Genomic DNA, 17,937 nt, shown 5'->3' with positions numbered 1-17,937 from the left:
CCTCGGTCTGGTCATTTTCGATCGGTTTCGGCCGGTTTTATACCTACCCCAGCAAGAAAACACATTATGGGGTCTTAGTTGGCCCAAAAAAATAAAAAAGTAAAAGCTTACCGATTGTGGAATTTTTCAGTGCAGTGGCTCTGCCGACTCACCTTTGCAGCTAAGCATTTTTTTCTGTCAATTAGTAACAAACAGAATGGTGAACACAATAATGAAAAAATTACACAAAATAGAAATTGAGAAGGGGCTCATCGAAGGCGGTTACAGGTTTTGCCCAGGGCAGCTACGTCGCGTTTTGCTCGCAGTTTTTGGCTCACCCACCATTTGTTTTGCTCCGATATAACCCACAAGGGTGCTCGGAATCGAATTCTAAGCGGATGGAAGAATTTATACTTTTTTTGGCGGTCGAAAGTGGCTCTGGTACAGCGGCGGGCGGCGGTCGGCTCCCTTCTCTAGCGGCTGGTTCTTTTTCTCCGACGAAGGGCTGACAGCTAGGGTTCAGGTTTTGTGTGATACGAAATATCTGTACTCATCTCACGTTAATTTGGACCGTTCATCACGTTTAATCTCGACTATTCGATCGCGCCTATAAAGGAAATGAATATGAACCGTTCATCATATTTAATCTCACTTGTTCGATCGCGCCTAAGGAGGAAACGAATATAGACCGTTCATCGAGTTTGATCACGACTGTCTAGTCGTGCCTGAGGAGGGAATGGATCCAGATCATCCACGCTTGTAGGAACACTTCTGGGTTGTCCGATCGCGGAGCATGCGGATCGCCAGCGTGGCCTCCTGCGTGGCACGTGGATTGCTAGTGTGGCCTCCCGCATGGCACCGAGTCAACGTGCCTTGTCACGCGGAGCGCTCCAGTTCGTCGAGACTGCTGACTAGGCAGTACTATGTGGTAAAATTTTCTCTAATTGCGTTCTGACCCCTAGTTTATGATTTTCCTTTCAAAAACACCATCTAAACCCAAATTTTCACCCTTTTTTTCCAAAATTATTTTTAATTTCATCCCCAACCTATTTTTTTTTTCATAATTCGACATTAAATTAAAATTTATTAATTTTGAAAATAGATTCTTATAGATTTTTAGAATGTTAAAATTAATTTCAGGCCAAATTCTGGATCCGGATATTACAATATTTGCTTTGAGACTGTTTACAAGGTTTAGCTGGAAGATGGCCAGGTGATTGCCATAAAACGAGCCAGAAGGTAATTGATCTTAAGATAATGTAGATGCTCCTTCTAGACCATTTCATTACCTTGGTATAAGATGCTCGAAAACTTGCTAAGTTGTTTGACAAATTCTATTTGCAAGAACAAATAGTTGGCTAATTACTCTGTTCACGTTTTATAGAGCTCTCTATGTGACAATTCATCTTTGCTTGAATTACTCCGTTACCTATTTTTGTCTTTGCGCTCTTTGTCCGGTAAAATTTTATGTGGGTTAATGTTTTGCTTCGATTTGCAGGAATGAATCATATATAAGCCAACCATAAGAGAAAAGAAAGGACACACCGAAGGCTCATTTAACTGGGAATTCTGTTTTATTAATCATGTAACACCCAAATAAAAATTAAAAATTTTTATTTTATTTTATTTATTTATTTGATTTTTATTTAATTTAATTTAATGAAAATAAAAATAATGATAGTGATAAAATTGGGTAAAAATATTATTTGGATTTAATTGAAATTGATTTTGGAAAAAAAAGGTGAAAATTTGGATTCTGGGGGTGTTTTTGAAAAGAAAATCAGAAACCGGGGGTCAAAACGCAATTTAGAAAAGTTGTGCCACTTCAGCACCACGTCAGCAGCACAGTCAGTAGCCCCGGCCAACCAGGACGCGCTGCGTGGCAAAGAAACACTGACCAGGGGACGGGCCACGTGGGCGATCTGCGTGCCCGCGATCTGACGGCCCAGATCCGTTCCCGCGCGCACGGACAGCCCAGATCAAACATGCGTACGGATGACCTAGATTCACGCGCGCGGACGGCCCAGATTGCATCGCGATGGACGGTTCAGATTTAATCCCAATTAAATCGCGATCGAACGGTTCAGATTTAATCTTGATGGACGGTTGAGATTAAAAGGCAAATGGTATAAATAACCCCACCCACACCTGACCACAAAAACCCTAGCCGCCAGTGCCTCGCCAGAGAAAAAGAACCAGACGCCGGAGGAGCCGGCCGCCGCCACCCGCTGCCGCACCGGGGAAGTTTTCGACTGTCGATCGAGGTAAATTTTCTCCCATTTGCTCGTTTTTCGATGCTGAGTCCGCCTATGTCCAAACCGGAGCCAAATCACCGGCCAAATGGCCGAAAAACCCAACCGAAGCCCAGCGACGCCGCTGCACCCCTCCTCGATTTTTACCTCCGATGAGGCCCTTCCCGACCTCCATTCGATACAAATTTTATACCACTGTGATCACCATTCTTTTCTCTACAGGTTGATCGGAGCCAAACATCAAAACACGACTCACGCCGGAGGAGCCGCCGCACCTGAGAGCACCACTACTGGTAAGTTTCGATTTTTCCTAATTTTTATGCCCACCGAGGGCCCTGGGGTTGTTTTATCGCTGGGACCGATGTAAGTGTGACTGAATTCGGCTGAAAACGGCCAACCCGAGGTAAATTGTCGCCGCTTGTGGGGGCGCCGTCGCCGAAGCACGGCGGAGCCGCCGTGCCAGAATTGCGATATTGGCTGAAAGGGGCCCTAAGTTTGATTTGGGATTTTTTGGGACACGTGCAGGTACCGGTAGTGCGTTTCAGTTTTCCGAAAAAAAATTAAGAAAATTAGGAACAGACTGTAGGCGCACTGTAGAGTCGAATTTAGACCCCGAAACAAGTAAGGACCCCTCACTCTATTTCCTATCACGATATTAAAGCTAAATAAATAATTAAACTGTATTATGTGACCTTATAGATGCATAATTGATTAAGGTTGCCAATGGAGCCCGAGTCTGATATAGTGTTGGCCTGTTATTGTTTGATCTAATTTCCAGTATTAAATGCAGCATGATATTTGATGTAATTATGTTATGGTCTGGTATGCATGAACTATGTTTCTTTTATTATGATTTGTATTATGGTGAACCCGATACTGTATTGTCTTATTTGGTGTCAATTACTGGTTTACATGTTTTGTATAATTGGATGATTGAGATTAAGGAAAAAGGCAGAAAAGTTATGTGAATTGATAAGTGGATAATGTGGACAGCCTGACTAGATATCTTGGGAGATGGTGGACGGACCAGGTTCGTAGAAAACCCTACCGGGAACGTGGTCTCTCATACTGGACGGGGTATGGAGACCTTATGTGTTTTGGCGCCCATACCGAACGGGGTATGGGGACAGTCCTGGAATCAGGTTGTAAATGTTAATGGTTCACGTGTAGAGGAGACCCCTTATGGATCCCAAGGGATACTAGTAGGCTGGTAAAAGAGGAAATCTGTTTCCTGATGATTGAATTGTAAAGGTGTGATATATGTTATGTTATAAAGTGTGTATAATTTCATGATATTATAAGGTTATTGTTTTCATATGTTGTTTTCATGGATCTCGCCAAAGTAAGTGGACAGTAAAAGATTTTATTACTGATAAATGAATTTGTTATAAATGATGCTCTATTGGTCATTTTTGTTTTCTACCCACATTTACTTCCGTGGCGGTGAGATAGTGTGATGTCTTTACTGGACTGGTGTAGCTCATTCCTTATTTAACCATTTTAGATCAGGAAGATGTTGTTTCCGAGCCCGTTCCACAGGAAGACGGCGAAGGGAACGCCTAAAGACTTTATAGTTATATTTATAGTTTTTATTTCGAGTATCTCTCTTAGTTAGTTTATTTCTTCATGTTTTGAGTACGTTTTGGTTATTGTGTAAGGGATGTTAATCAAAATTTTTATTACGCTTCCGCATTTGACATTTTTAATACATATATTTCATTTAAATTTCCGGGGCCGTTACAAATCACGTACAAGTTACAAACTGATTGAGAATTGATTGAAGTTAAACAGTTGAATATTTTGTTGTAAAAGATGTGAAAGTAATTTGATATAACGTTAGATTATGCTACCTATATAAAAATACCAAATAATACATAAAACAATAGTTGTCTGATAAATGTATAAAATGATAAATTTTATACTATTTCTTTCTAATACGTAGATACAATTACAGTATATGGATAATTATTGTATTTTGTCTCATAATTTAATTTTATTAAAACTGAAAAATTATTAAGAGGAGTCTTGTTTTGTACTATTTCCTTCTATTTTTTTACTAACTGTTTTCATTTTCAGCTAAGTGACATGGTCTTTTTTACTTCATATTTTTCATAACTTTTTTTAGTCTCTTGTTCTTCACTTTTCTTATATTTCTTCTTTTTATTTCATTTTTCTTCTTTATTGCTTAATTTACACTCTTTTTATGAAATAATTTGTATTGAAATTTTAATATATAGAACGATTATAATAATTTTCGTTGTATTTGTACTCAACAATTTAAGTTTTCTTTTTAATTTAATAAAATAAAACCAGAAAGTGAAATAAATCCCACAAAAACTTTCACAAAATATGAAAATGAAGATGATTATGAAAATCCAAGCAAGAAATAGAAATTCTATACTCATCTTTACCCACCTCTTTTTCATCCATAATCATGAACAACTATTTGTATACATTTTTAGACTGAATTGATTTAATTTTTACTTTAGTGTTTAATTTTTACTATGTTCATGTTTTTTAATGTTTAATTTATGTTGGATTTGTAATTGGAGTGATTTAATGAGGGTTGTGTTTTCAAAATTCTTATAATTATGCGATTAAGCAATTTTTTTTTAATATTGATCGAGTATATATTAATAAGTTGATAATTAAAATAGATAAGTTGATTGAATTTATATAAATATTCAATGATTTAAAAATTATTAAAACTGAAAATTATTCTCAATAAAATTTATTTATTTATTTTATAGAAATGATAATAATAAATATTATGCAATAGTTAAGTTTTTAGATTTTTTTTCCTCAATTTATAATCATAAATAAAAATTATAGTTTTAAATTAATTTTTTATATTAATTAAAAAAATTAAAATTTTATTCTTCATAACAAATTAATTTATTTTTTAATATTTTAAGAAAAAAATCTATTAAAAATTACAGTTTAAATAATTTTGTAAGTTAAGTAACTGAATTACAAGTTAAATGAACATTTTTTCTTCTTTTTTTGCATTTAATATTACAAATAATAAAATATAGATAAATTAATAATTTGACTGAATATACAATTATACCATTTTATCAATTCAAATAAAACAGTTGTCATTAGCATACATTAATACACAATATTTCCGAATATAATATAACTTTTTAATTATTATTATGTGCAATTACCATACATTACTATACATTAATTATCTGTCACAAAAATTATCCAAACAAAATATAAAAAATTGGTGAAAGGTCGAAATCCCCTAGAGTTTTCTTACCATGTCCACATCATTAGAAGCACCTAATACGATTGAGTGCACAATAATTCCCAACTACAACCTGAATTGTAATACCCTTGATTAATTAATTTGAATTTAATTAAAATTAGTGTATAAATATAATTTTCTAATTATTATTTAATGTAAAAATAAAAAAAAATTAAATGGAGGATGAAATTGAAAATAATTTTAGAAAAAAATAGTGAAATTTTGGAAATAAAATCGAAAACTAGAGGTCAAAACGCAATTTAAAAAAATTGTGTCACGTAGTACGCTCAGTCAATAGCCTTGACGAACTAGAGCGCACTGCGTGACAAGGGACGCTAATGCGGTGCCGTGAGGGAGGCCACACTGGAGATCCGCGTGCCAGCGATCAGACGGTCCAGATTCGTTCCCACGCGCACAGACGATCCAGATCCGTTCCCTCCTCAAACACAATTAGACAGCCACGATTAAACGTGATGAACAGTTCAGATCCACTTCCTATTTAAACGTGATCGGACAGCCTAGATCAAATCGCAATGAACGGTTCAGATTCACTTCCTATTTAAATGTGATTAGACGGTTCAGATCAAACGTGATGGACGGCTCAGATTAAAAAAAGACTGATATAAATAACTCTCTTTACACCAAACTCTAACTCCAGCCGCCAGACCCCCGCCCCCCACAGGAGAAGAAGACACAGTCGTCGGGAAAGGAGCTGACCGCCGCCACCATTTCGCTGGAGTCACTTCTGACTGCCAAAAGAGGTAAAAAAATTTACCTTTACTTAAAATTCGATTTTAAATACCTATATGGTCAAATCGGAGCAAAAGAGCCGGTGGATTGGCCAGAACCTGCGGGTAAAGTCTGGCGGCACCGCCGTAAAAAAAAGTAAAAAATTTTACTTTGAGGGATGGTATCTTTTGGCGCTCATACCGGACGGAGTATGGGGACGGCTCGTTTCACCCTCATACCGGATAGGGTATTAAGGGATGGTATCTTTTAGCGCTCATACCGGACAGGGTACGGGGACAGCTTGTTTATTAAAAAAAAAGAAAGGGCTCATGCGTAGTGGAGATATCCCTATGCACCCCTATGGATACTATTAGGTTGATAAAATGGAAGATTGTTGTTCTGATTGATCGTATATGAAATTATGATATGTGTTATGTTATTGACTCTATAGAATATTTTTAGTAATCTCGCTACGGTAAGTATGCGGTAAATGATTTTATTTATGACAAACGAATTTACTTAAATTTAGAGCTCCATTAGTTGTTTTTATGATTTCTACCAACCTTCATTTTTCTTCGGTCGAAAATAAGTAAAAACTACCTCCGATGAGGCCCTTTCTGATTCCCGTTTTGTGTAATTCTTCCACCATTATAATCACCATTCCTTTCTCTACAGGTTGATCGAAGCAAAACACCCAACCGCGAAGGTGAGTTGGCGAAGCCATCATATTGGAGAATTCTGCCGCCGGTAAGTTTTAGTTTTTTGACTTTTTCAGTCAACCGAGACTCTTTAACGTGTTTGCTAGTAGGAATTAGTACAAAATTGATCGAATTCGACAGAAAATGACTTAAAATAATCGACCCGAGGAAAACCTCCGCTGCAGACGGCGGTGCCATCGTCGGAGCACGGTGGAGCTGCGGTGCTGAAATTTTAGAATTGGTCAAAAAGAGTTCCTAACACTTATTTTGGATTTTTTGGGATATTTCTAGGTACATGAATTGCGTTTTAAGTCCTTGAAAAAAAATTCAAAGAACCCGGGACTGCCAGTTAATCATTTTGGACACCAATCTGAGTAATAATCCCTCATCTTATTCTCTGTTATTGTAACACCCCATTTTTTTTTAACGGTATACGATAAAGCACTCATACAACACAATACCGAAATCCCATATTATTCCAACCATGCACAAGAGAAACTTGTCTGCCTTCATTATTCCAAATCAATTGTACATACATCTCTACCTCTACAACACATAGTAACACAATATCAAACATTCCTAGATGTTCAATATCCAGACTAAACCATCCTTTCAAACTACTTTAAATCACAAACAAAACTTGTGCCCTATGGCACTACCGACGGGGCTCCGTTACCAGCCGCTCAGATCCCAATTCCGTTCTTACTCCACCTGTGAATGATGAGAGGTGAGTTCACATAACTCAATACGATAAAAATCAAGTTGTAAGTGCAATATGCAGTGACAAGAATTTCCAGAAATGTCTATATGCATTTATCCTACCCGACCCAAAACAACTCATAACCCCCTCCCTACACCAATCATCAAGGTCCTATTCCAAGGAAATAGCACGGCCAAGCAACCACACCCACCCAACAATCATCCATTAACTCCCGTCACCAACATCGGCGACTCATACGCTCTTCCCCCATCTCCCGACCTCATGAGGCCACACACACACACACAACCACCTTCATTCCACGTCACCAATATTGGCGACTCATATCCATATCTCCACCTCTCGACCTAATAGGCCACGCACACACACAAACACCATTATTCCGCGTCACCAACATCGGCGACTCATACTCACTCCTCCACCTCTCGACCTAAAGAGGCCACACACACACACGAATACCATCATCTCACGTCACCAACATCGGTGACTTATACTCACTCCTCCAACTCTCGACCTAAAGAGGCCACACACCCACACGAATACCATCATCTCACGTCACCAACATCGGCGACTTATACTCACTCCTCCAACTCTCGACCTCGTTGGGCCACGCACACACACAAACACCATCATCTCACGTCACCAACATCGGCGACTTATACTCACTCCTCCAACTCTCGACCTCGTTGGGCCACGCACACACACAAACATTTCCACCTCCCGTCACCACCACCCGTGACTCATACACCCTCCTACCCCTCTCGACCTTGCTAGGCCACTCCCACACACATATCCCCTCCCCGCGCCACCAACATTGGCAGCTCAACCGCCCCCACCAACGGCCTCCAAATCCCTCATCCCAAACCGCACGCTCCCATCTCCCCTTATATCATGCTAATCCCAAGCGCTCTAACTTACTGAATCCTACTGACCACATTACTCCTCTTCTCTCATCCAATCCCCCTCAAATCCTGTTTCCTAGTCCCCTCTGCCGTACCTTCCAGCCCCCTTCCCTCTCCTACCGCCTCCTACCCGCCACCTCCCGTTTCCTATACACTTTTGCCTACCTAGGGCGATTAACCTCTCAGCTTGCACCGTCTCACGCCACACACACGCCCTCACCACCGTACATTCCGGGGAAACACGTCGCCGCCTATTAGCGGCTCCCTCCACATCCCCACCCACGCACACACCACGCACACACCTCTTCTGTCCTCTCGAGTTTTTATCCCACCCGCGCCCCTTAGATTGTCCTCTCACATCCTCCTCACTCTGTTCTACCCGTACCACCCCCATCCTTCCCCACGGCTCCCCACACGCCTCCAACACCGTAACACCTTCAATTCCTCCCCCGGTCACCTCCGTGAGCGCGCGGGATAACCCCACGCTTACGGCCTACCTTCACCGCTCCACTCCGTCGCGCCATTGTCGACGCCGCAACCTGCAACAAAAACTCACTACACACACACACCACACCAAACAGCTCAATTTTCACCGTACCTCCCGTTTCCATCTTCCTTCTTCCTGTCGATCGCGTCGTCCGTCCACGGCCTCCTTCCCTCTCCCTTCTCGCTCCCCTCCGCCCCGACTCTCTTCTCTCTCCTTCTGGAACTTTCCTCTTCTTCTTCGTCTCCGCTACCCTCCTTCCCTCCTTTTCTCTTTTTCTCTTTTTTTTTCCTTTTCTTTTCCTTTCTTTTTCTTTTTTCCTCTTCTCCCTTTCCCGACCTCCCTTTATACTCTGCCAGCCTACCCCAAAAGGACTTCGTTTTCCTTCATCCCAAAATGACGTCGTTTCCTACCTGATAGAAATTTATTTAATTATTATATATTTTTTTTATTTTTTATTATTATATTTTTTTTTCTTTTTTTTTTCCTTTCTAGTCCTTACAGTTATGGAATTGAAGTTTTATTTTAAATAATATGGTATTTTGTGAAACTTAAAAAATATTCATAATTAATTACAAGTTACTAATGGAATCGGAACCGGTTACTTACTATCATTTTTTATGTTTAAGTGATTGACTGATTTTATAGTTTTCGAATTCATGATAATACACTAAAATTGGTATGATGATGCGATTGTATTCCTTTGATATATATTTTGCTTGTTTTATGTGATTGTGGTTAAATTGGAAAACTAAAAATTAAAGGTAAACAGAAAATTATTTGATTAAGTGGATGGATAAAACGAAAGCCTTACTGGATATTCCGAGAGATGGTGGACAGACCGGATACATAGAAAATCCTACTGTGAACGTTGCCTCATGCCGGACGGGGTATCGAAATTTGGTAATTTGACGCTCATATCGAACGAGGTATGGGGACGACCCGTTTCACCCTCATACCGGACAGGGTATTGAGGGACGGTATCTTTTGGCGCTCATACAGGACTGGGTATGGGGACGACCCGTTTATTGAAAATAAAAAAAAAACGATTCACGCGTAGTGGAGGCATCCCTATGCACCCCTATGGATACTAGTAGGTTGATAAAAGGAAAAGTTATTGTTCTGACTGATCGTATATGAAATTATGATATGTGTTATGTTATTGATTTTATATGTTATTTTTGGTAATCTCGCTACGGTAAGTATGCGATAAATGATTTTATTTATAATAAATTAAGTTACTTAAATTAAGAGCTTCATTAGTTGTTTTTATGATTTGTACCAATCTTCATTTCTGTATCGGTGAGTAGCGCGATATTCTTACTGGACAAGTGTAGCTCACTCTTTCATTAACCATTTGAGATCAAGAGGACTAGGATCCAGAGCCCGATCCACAAGAGGGTTGCGAGTAGGACATTCAGTTTGTTTATTTTTAATTTATTTTTTTGATTATTAGTTGTTCTTTTAGAAGGGTTATTCTCGTAAGCCTTATTTGGTACTTTCAGTTATTGTGTAAGGAATGTAAACCTTAATTTATTATTTCGTTTCCGAATTAAATTTATAATTTATCACATTTGGAGTTTCCTGAACTGTTATAGTTGGTATCATAGTCGCGTTTCTCGAAACCATTCCTTACACAAAATCCTTTAAAAACACAAAAAATAATGAATTATCACTCAACCATTCTTTTGAAAATGCAGGTACAGATAGATAAGTAGAGGAAGACTCCCACTAAATCGAGCAGCCCGGGAGGGTTCACCTCGAGATGATGTTGACCAGTTACTTGAGATGCTGAAGAGACTCATCGCTGCCCAGCAGGCCCGGGAGGAAAGGAGGGAGCCACCTGACCCTCCCTCGTTGCCACAGGTTGAGCCACCCCTGCAGCGAGAGGATCCCAAGCCACCCAAGTACGATCCTGCTCCTCCACAGTACCACCCGACACCACCATAGTATGATCTGGTGCTCCAGTCACAGTACTACCCGACACCACCATAGTATGGCCCAGTGCCCCAACCGCATCCTCCGGTACTATCACAGTATAATCCGGTGCCTTTACCATATCATCCAATACCACCACAAGGCCATCCAGTCCATCCTCAGCACAGTTTAGTCCCTCTTCCACGGGACCTAGTTTCTCCCATGATGGACTTAGACTACATTGAAAGGTATAAAAGACTATATCTATCTATTTTTGCAACGGAATTCTCCTTTGAAGAGGCTAAGTACTAGTTAGCTGAGACAGATAAGACTTTCCCTGCTCATGGTGTGATTCCCAAAAAAAGGGTCATCCTTGCTACCTACATACTGGTGGGAGAGGCAGCCCACTAGTGACAACTCAAGCAGGCCACCGTGCCCATTCAAGTCACTTGGAAACAATTCCTGACAGCTTTTCATATAGAGTACCTTCCAGAGCATCTCCGACATCTGAAAGAAATATAATTTGCACACCTGGTCTAAGGGGACATGACTGTATCAGAATATGCTCGAAACTTCATAAAGTTGGGCTGGTATTTTTCTGAGAGTATGATAGATGAAGGCAAAAAGGAAAGAAAGTTCGATGGGGTCTTCGTTCTGAGATCAGACAACAGTTGACGTGTTCGAGCTCAGTACTTACTCGGTTGTTCTGGTCAAGGCATAGTTAGTGGAGAGGAACCTTCGCATTTTTCCTCCAGCAGTAGGGAACCTCAGACCCTCGGCTCCATACCGCAGTCCAACACCTACTACACCTATTCAACAGAACAAGAGACCCAGGCCGATGACTCAGGCTCCCCCTCAGATTCCAACAACATGACGCAGTAGGACTTGTCTGAACTATGGTAAGGATCATAGTGACTGATCTTGCTATCGCCTCAACAACACCTGCCGCATATGGGGTAATGCCCAACATTATGTAAGGGAGTGCCCGAGGAAAAAGAACCAAGCCGGAGCTCCTATTCAGGGCAGAACTTACAATCTCACTCAGCAAAATGCAAAAGCCAACCTAGATATGGTACAGGGTACGTAAATTATCTGTAATCATCTTGCACATATTTTGATTGATAGTGGTGTCTCATATTCATTTATTTCACATATTTTTGCATCAAAATTAAATGTATTACCTGAAATACTTGATTCTGTATTGTTTGTGTCTACTCTTGTGAGTAGGACATTACTGGGAGATGTTATATAAAGAGCTTGTGTCATAGATATAACAGATAAGAAATTGAGTGTGGACCTAATAAAAATTGACACATAGGACTTTGATGTAATTTTAAGAATGAACTGGCTAGTGGTGTATCAGGCCACTGTAAATTATTTTCATAAGAAGGTTGTATTCAACCCTTCTAATAAGGAGTCATTTATAAATTAATAAAAAAATTTAACATTTGTTCCCTCATGGTAAATTTTTCTATTATCAAGTGCTTTAACCCAGTTTTTTCTCTAACTAGGCAAACCTAAGAAAAAAATTTGTATTCAAGATATCCCGGTAGTTCGAGACTTTCTGGATGTGTTCTCGAATGAACTACCTGTACTGCCAATGGACAGAGAAGTCGAATTCACCATAAAGCTTCAGACAGACTCCTATCCTATTTCAGTTGCTCCTTACCACATGAGTTGTATTGAGATGGAGGAGCTGAGGAAACAGATCAATAAATTACAGGACAATGGATTTATCCAAAATAGTGTGTCCGCTTGGGGTGCTGGAATCAAATTTGTAAGAAAGAGAGATTGGACATTGAGGTTATGTATTGACTACAAAGATCTGAACAGGGTCATGTTCAAGAACAAGTACCAATTTCCAAGGATCGATAACCTTTTTGATTAGTTGCAGGGTGCTTAAGTCTTCTCCAAGATAGACCTGCATTCAGGTTATCATCAATAAAGATCATGACATAAGACATTACCAAAACAATCTTTCGAACTAGGTACGGACACTATGAGTTCTTAGTCATGACATTTGGATTAAGCAACGCACCAGCCATCTTCATGAATTTGATGAACAAGATTTTCAGACAATTCCTGGATTAGTTCGTCATTGTATTCATCAACGATATCTTGGTTTATTCAAAAAACAGAGAGGAACACGCTCACCATCTGACTCAGGTTTTGTAGGTTTTTAGAGAGAAGAAGTTGTATGCAAAGTTGAGTAAGTGTGGGTTCTGGCTTGAGCAAACTAGGTTCCTAAGGCATCATATCAAAGGATAGAGTGTTAGTGAACCCTAAAAAAGTTAAAACAGTGCTCGGCTCGAAAAAATTGACATCGGTCAAGGAAATTCGTAGCTTTCTGGGGATGACAAGTTATTACTGCAAGTTTGTGAAATGATTTTCTAGCCTACTTGCTCCTCTAACTCGCCTCACAAAGAAGAACATCAAGTTTGAGTGGAACGAGAACTGCGAAAGAAGTTTTTTAGAACTAAAGAAACGGTTGACTACTGCACCTGTGTTGGCCTTGCCGAGCGGATTTGGTGGATATATTATTTATAATGATGCCCCATACCTAGAGTTGGGTTGTGTTCTGATGCAGTATGGGAATGTCATAGCCTATGGGTCCAAGCAATTGAAGAGTCATGAGAAAAACTTCCCCACCCATCCATTGGAACTTGCCACAATTATCCACGCCTTACAGACTTGGCGCCATTACTTGTATGGGGAGACCTTTCAGATCCATTCCAACTATAAGAGCTTGAAACACATATTCACTCAAAAATATCTCAACATGCGTCAGAGACGATTGATAGAACTCCTCGAGGACTACGATTGCAACATCTTGTATCACCGAGGAAAAGACAACGTGGTAGCCGACGCACTCAGCAAAAAAAGTACATGTATATTAGCTCGCTTGATGGTTTCAGAATGCAGGGTAATAGGGGTCGCGCAACAGATACGACTTCAGGACCTGAAGAGATTCACATGTTTGGCCCACCTGACTGTTCAACCTGAGTTGATCCAGAGAATAAATGAAACTCAGTCCGTCAATTCCACCTTAGCAGCCCTCAAAAAAGATGCAGAACAGGGAGTTAATTCAAAATTTTGAGTCTCTGTCAATGGGTTACTTAGATTTCAATATAGGTATGTGTTCCAGGTGACAATCGAAAAGGAACATCATAACAGAGGCCCATAGCTCAAAGTTTGTCATGCATCTCGGAAGCACTAAGATGTATTAAAGTATACAACCTCGATTTTTGTGGAACGGAATGAAAAGAGATGTGGTCGACTTTGTTTCTAAGTATTTGGTATGTCAACAGGTCAAGACAGAGCATCAACGCCCAGGCGGGCTACTTCAACCATTACCAATTTTAGAGTGGAAGCAGAAACATATCACAATAAATTTCGTGACAAGATTACCTAAGGCACGCTCAGGACATGATGTCATCTGAGTAATTGTTGACCGACTTACCAAGTCTTTCCACTTCTTAGCCATTAGGATGACCGACCCCTTAGATAAGTTAGAAAGAATGTATATCCGAAAGATAATCAGATTACATGGAGTGCTAGTGACAATAGTGTTCGACAGGGACCCCAGGTTCACTTATCGGTTCTGCTCTAGTTTTTAGCAAGCTACGGGAATAAAACTATCTCTTAGTACTGCATTCCACCCTCAAACCAATGGATAGTCAGAAAGGACGATCCGCACACTTGAGCATATGCTCCGAGCTTGTGTTCTTGACTTCGGGGGTCACTGGAATAATTATCTACCACTGATAGAGTTCGCATACAATAACAACTACCAAGCAAGTATTGACATAGTTCCGTACGAGGCGTTGTATGGACGCCCATGCAGATCACCAATATGTTGGGAAGAAGTGGGTGATAGAAAATTATTCACCCTAAATCTCGTAGAGGAGACTACAGCCAAAATAGTCAACATCAGGAAGAACATTCAGACGGCTCAGAGCAGACAGAAGAGTTATGCGGACATCCAGATGAGAGATTTGGAATTTGAGAAAAGTGATCGGGTGTTCCTCAAGGTCACTCATTTCAAGAGAATCAGTAGGTTTGACAAGAGGAGAAAACTATATCATCGGTTTGTTGGGTCATTTGAAATCTTAATTAGAATTAGCACTGCTGCTTACAGACTGACACTGCCTCCAGAACTTTTCAGGATCCATTAATGTGTTTCACGTGTCCATGCTACGCAAGTACAACCCGAACTCCTCTCACATCTTGGCCCACGGGCCTTTTTCACGGCAGGAGGATCTGTCCTATGAGGACGTACCGGTCAGTATTGTGGACCGAAAGAACAAAGTACTCCGCAACCGGAAAATTTTCTTTGTTAAGGTCCTATGGTAGAATCCCACATCGGGAGAGGCCACATGGGAGCTAGAATCAGCCGTCAGAGCCCAATATCCCCGACTGTTTTATTGAGTGAGAGAGAGACAAATTTGAGGGACAAATTTTTTTTTAAGGGCGGAAGAGTTGAAATACCATTGATTAATTATTTTGAATGTAATTAAAATTAGTGTATAAATATAATTTTTTAATTCTTATTTAATGTAAAAATGACGAAAATTAAATGGATGATGAAATTGAAAATAATTTTTAGAAAAATGGGTGAAAATTTGGGTTGTATGGGTATTTTTGATAGAAAAATTAAAAACTGGAGGTTAAAAGGTAATTTAAACAAATTGTGCCACGTAGGACGCCAAGCCAGTAGCCTTAATGAACCAGAGTGCGCGCGTGGCAAGGGACGCTAACGCGGTGTCACGTGGGAGGCAACGCTTGGGATCCGCGTGCCTGTAATCGAACGGTCCAGATTCGGTCCCGTGCGTACAGACGATGCAGATTCGTTCCATTCTAAGACGCGATCAGACTGCCACGATTAAACGTGATGAACGGTCCAGATCCACTTTCTATTTAAACACGATCGAATGACCCAAATCAAATCGCGATGAACGGTCCAGATTCACTTTCTATTTAAACGCGATCGGACTGTGCAGATCAAACGCGATGGATGGCCCAGATTAAAAGGAGACTAATATAAATAACCCTCTTAACACCAAACTCTAGCTGTCAGACCCCCCTGCCAGAGAAGAAAACCCAGTCACCGGGAAGGGAGTCGACCGCCGCCATCGCCACCGCCACGCCGGAGCCACTTCGGACCGCCAAAAGAGGTAAAAAAAAATTTTATTGCTCGAAATTCGATTTTAAACACCCCCATGGCCAAATCGGAGCAAAAGAACCAACAGATTTGCCAAAATTGCGGATAAAACCTAGCGGTGATGCCGCGAAAAAAAGCAAAAACCACATCTGATGAGGCCCTTCTCGATTCCCGTTTTATGTAATTCTTCCACCATTGTAATCACCATTCCTTTCTCTACAGGTTGACCGAAGCAAAACACCTAACTACGAAGGTGAGCCGGTGGAGTCGCTGCATCAGAGAACCCGACTGCTGGTAAGTTTCAGTTTTTTAACTTTTTTCCGCCAACTGAAACTCCTTAACGTTTTTTGTCGCAGGGATTGGAACAAAATCGGCCGAATTCAATCGAAAACAATCAACTTGAGGCAAACCGCCGCCGCGGGTGGCGGTTCCGTCGCCAAAGCACGACGGAGCCACCATGCTGGAATTTCAGAATTGACCAAAAAGGATTTTTAACGCTGATTTTGGATTTTTTGGGATATTTTTAGGTCCTTGAAGCACGTTTTAATCCCTGAAGGAAAATTCAGGGAACCCGAAGTTCGCCAGTAGGTGCAGTTAAAAGTTTAGCATTTCGGACATCAATCTGAGTAATAATCCCTCACCTTATTCTCTGTTATGGAATTGAAGTTTAGTTTTAAATAATATGATATTTTGTGAAACTTAAAAAATATTCATAATTAATTACATGTTACTAATAGAGGCATAACCAGTTATTTACTATCATTTGTTATGTTTAACCGATTGCCTGATTTTATGATTTTTGAATTCATAATAATACACTGAAATTGGTAATGTGATGCGATTGTATTCCTTTAATATATGTTTTACTTGTTTTATGTTATTACGGTTGAATTAAAAAAAATTTGAAATTAAAAATAAATGGAAAATTGTTTGATTAAATGTATGGATGAAACAACAGCCTTACTGAATATCTTGAGAGATGGTGGATGGACCGGGTACATATAAAATCCTACCGTGAATGTTGTCTCATACCGGATAGGGTATCGAGATTTGATAATTTAGCACTCATATCGGACGAGGTATAGAGATGACCCGTTTGACCCTTATACCGGACGAGGTATTAAGGGATTGTATCTTTTAGCGCTTATACCGGACGGGATATGGGGATGACCCATTTATTGAAAATGAAAAAAAAATGGTTCACGCATAGTGGAGACATCCCTATGGACCCCCATGGATACTAGTAGACTGATAAAAGGGAAGGTTGTTGTTCCGACTAATCATATATGAAATTATGATATGTGTTATGTTATTCACTCTATAGGTTATTTTTGGTAATCTCACTATGATAAGTATGCAGTAAATGATTTTATTTATGACAAACGAATTTACTTAAATTAAGAGTTCAATTAGTTATTTTTATGATTTCTACCAACTTGCATTTCTGTGTCGGTAAGTAGCGTGATATTCTTACTGAGTTAGTGTAACTCACTCTTTCATTAACCATTTCAGATTAAGATGATCAGGATTCAGAGCCCGATCCACAAGAGGGTTGTGAGTAGAACATTCAGTTTGTTTACTTTTAATTTATTTTTTTGGTTATTAGTTGTTCTTTTATAAGGGTTATTCCCGTAAGTTCTATTGTGTAGGTAATGTAAACCCTAATTTATTATTTCACTTCCGCATTAAATTTATAATTTATCACATTTGGAGTTTTCTGAACTGTTACATGCGTATTCAAATAATTAAAAATCAGAATTCAAGTATTTTATACTTTATATTGTAATTTTTAATCAGGAAAGTTTTTTTTTTAAAAAAGATGAAGAAGTGACCATGTTCGAATG

This window comes from Carica papaya, chromosome 8 (genome assembly GCF_054855325.1).
Source record: "Carica papaya isolate Zhongbai chromosome 8, ASM5485532v1, whole genome shotgun sequence".
Taxonomy (NCBI): domain Eukaryota; kingdom Viridiplantae; phylum Streptophyta; class Magnoliopsida; order Brassicales; family Caricaceae; genus Carica; species Carica papaya.
Note: the sequence above shows the minus strand (reverse complement) of the source record.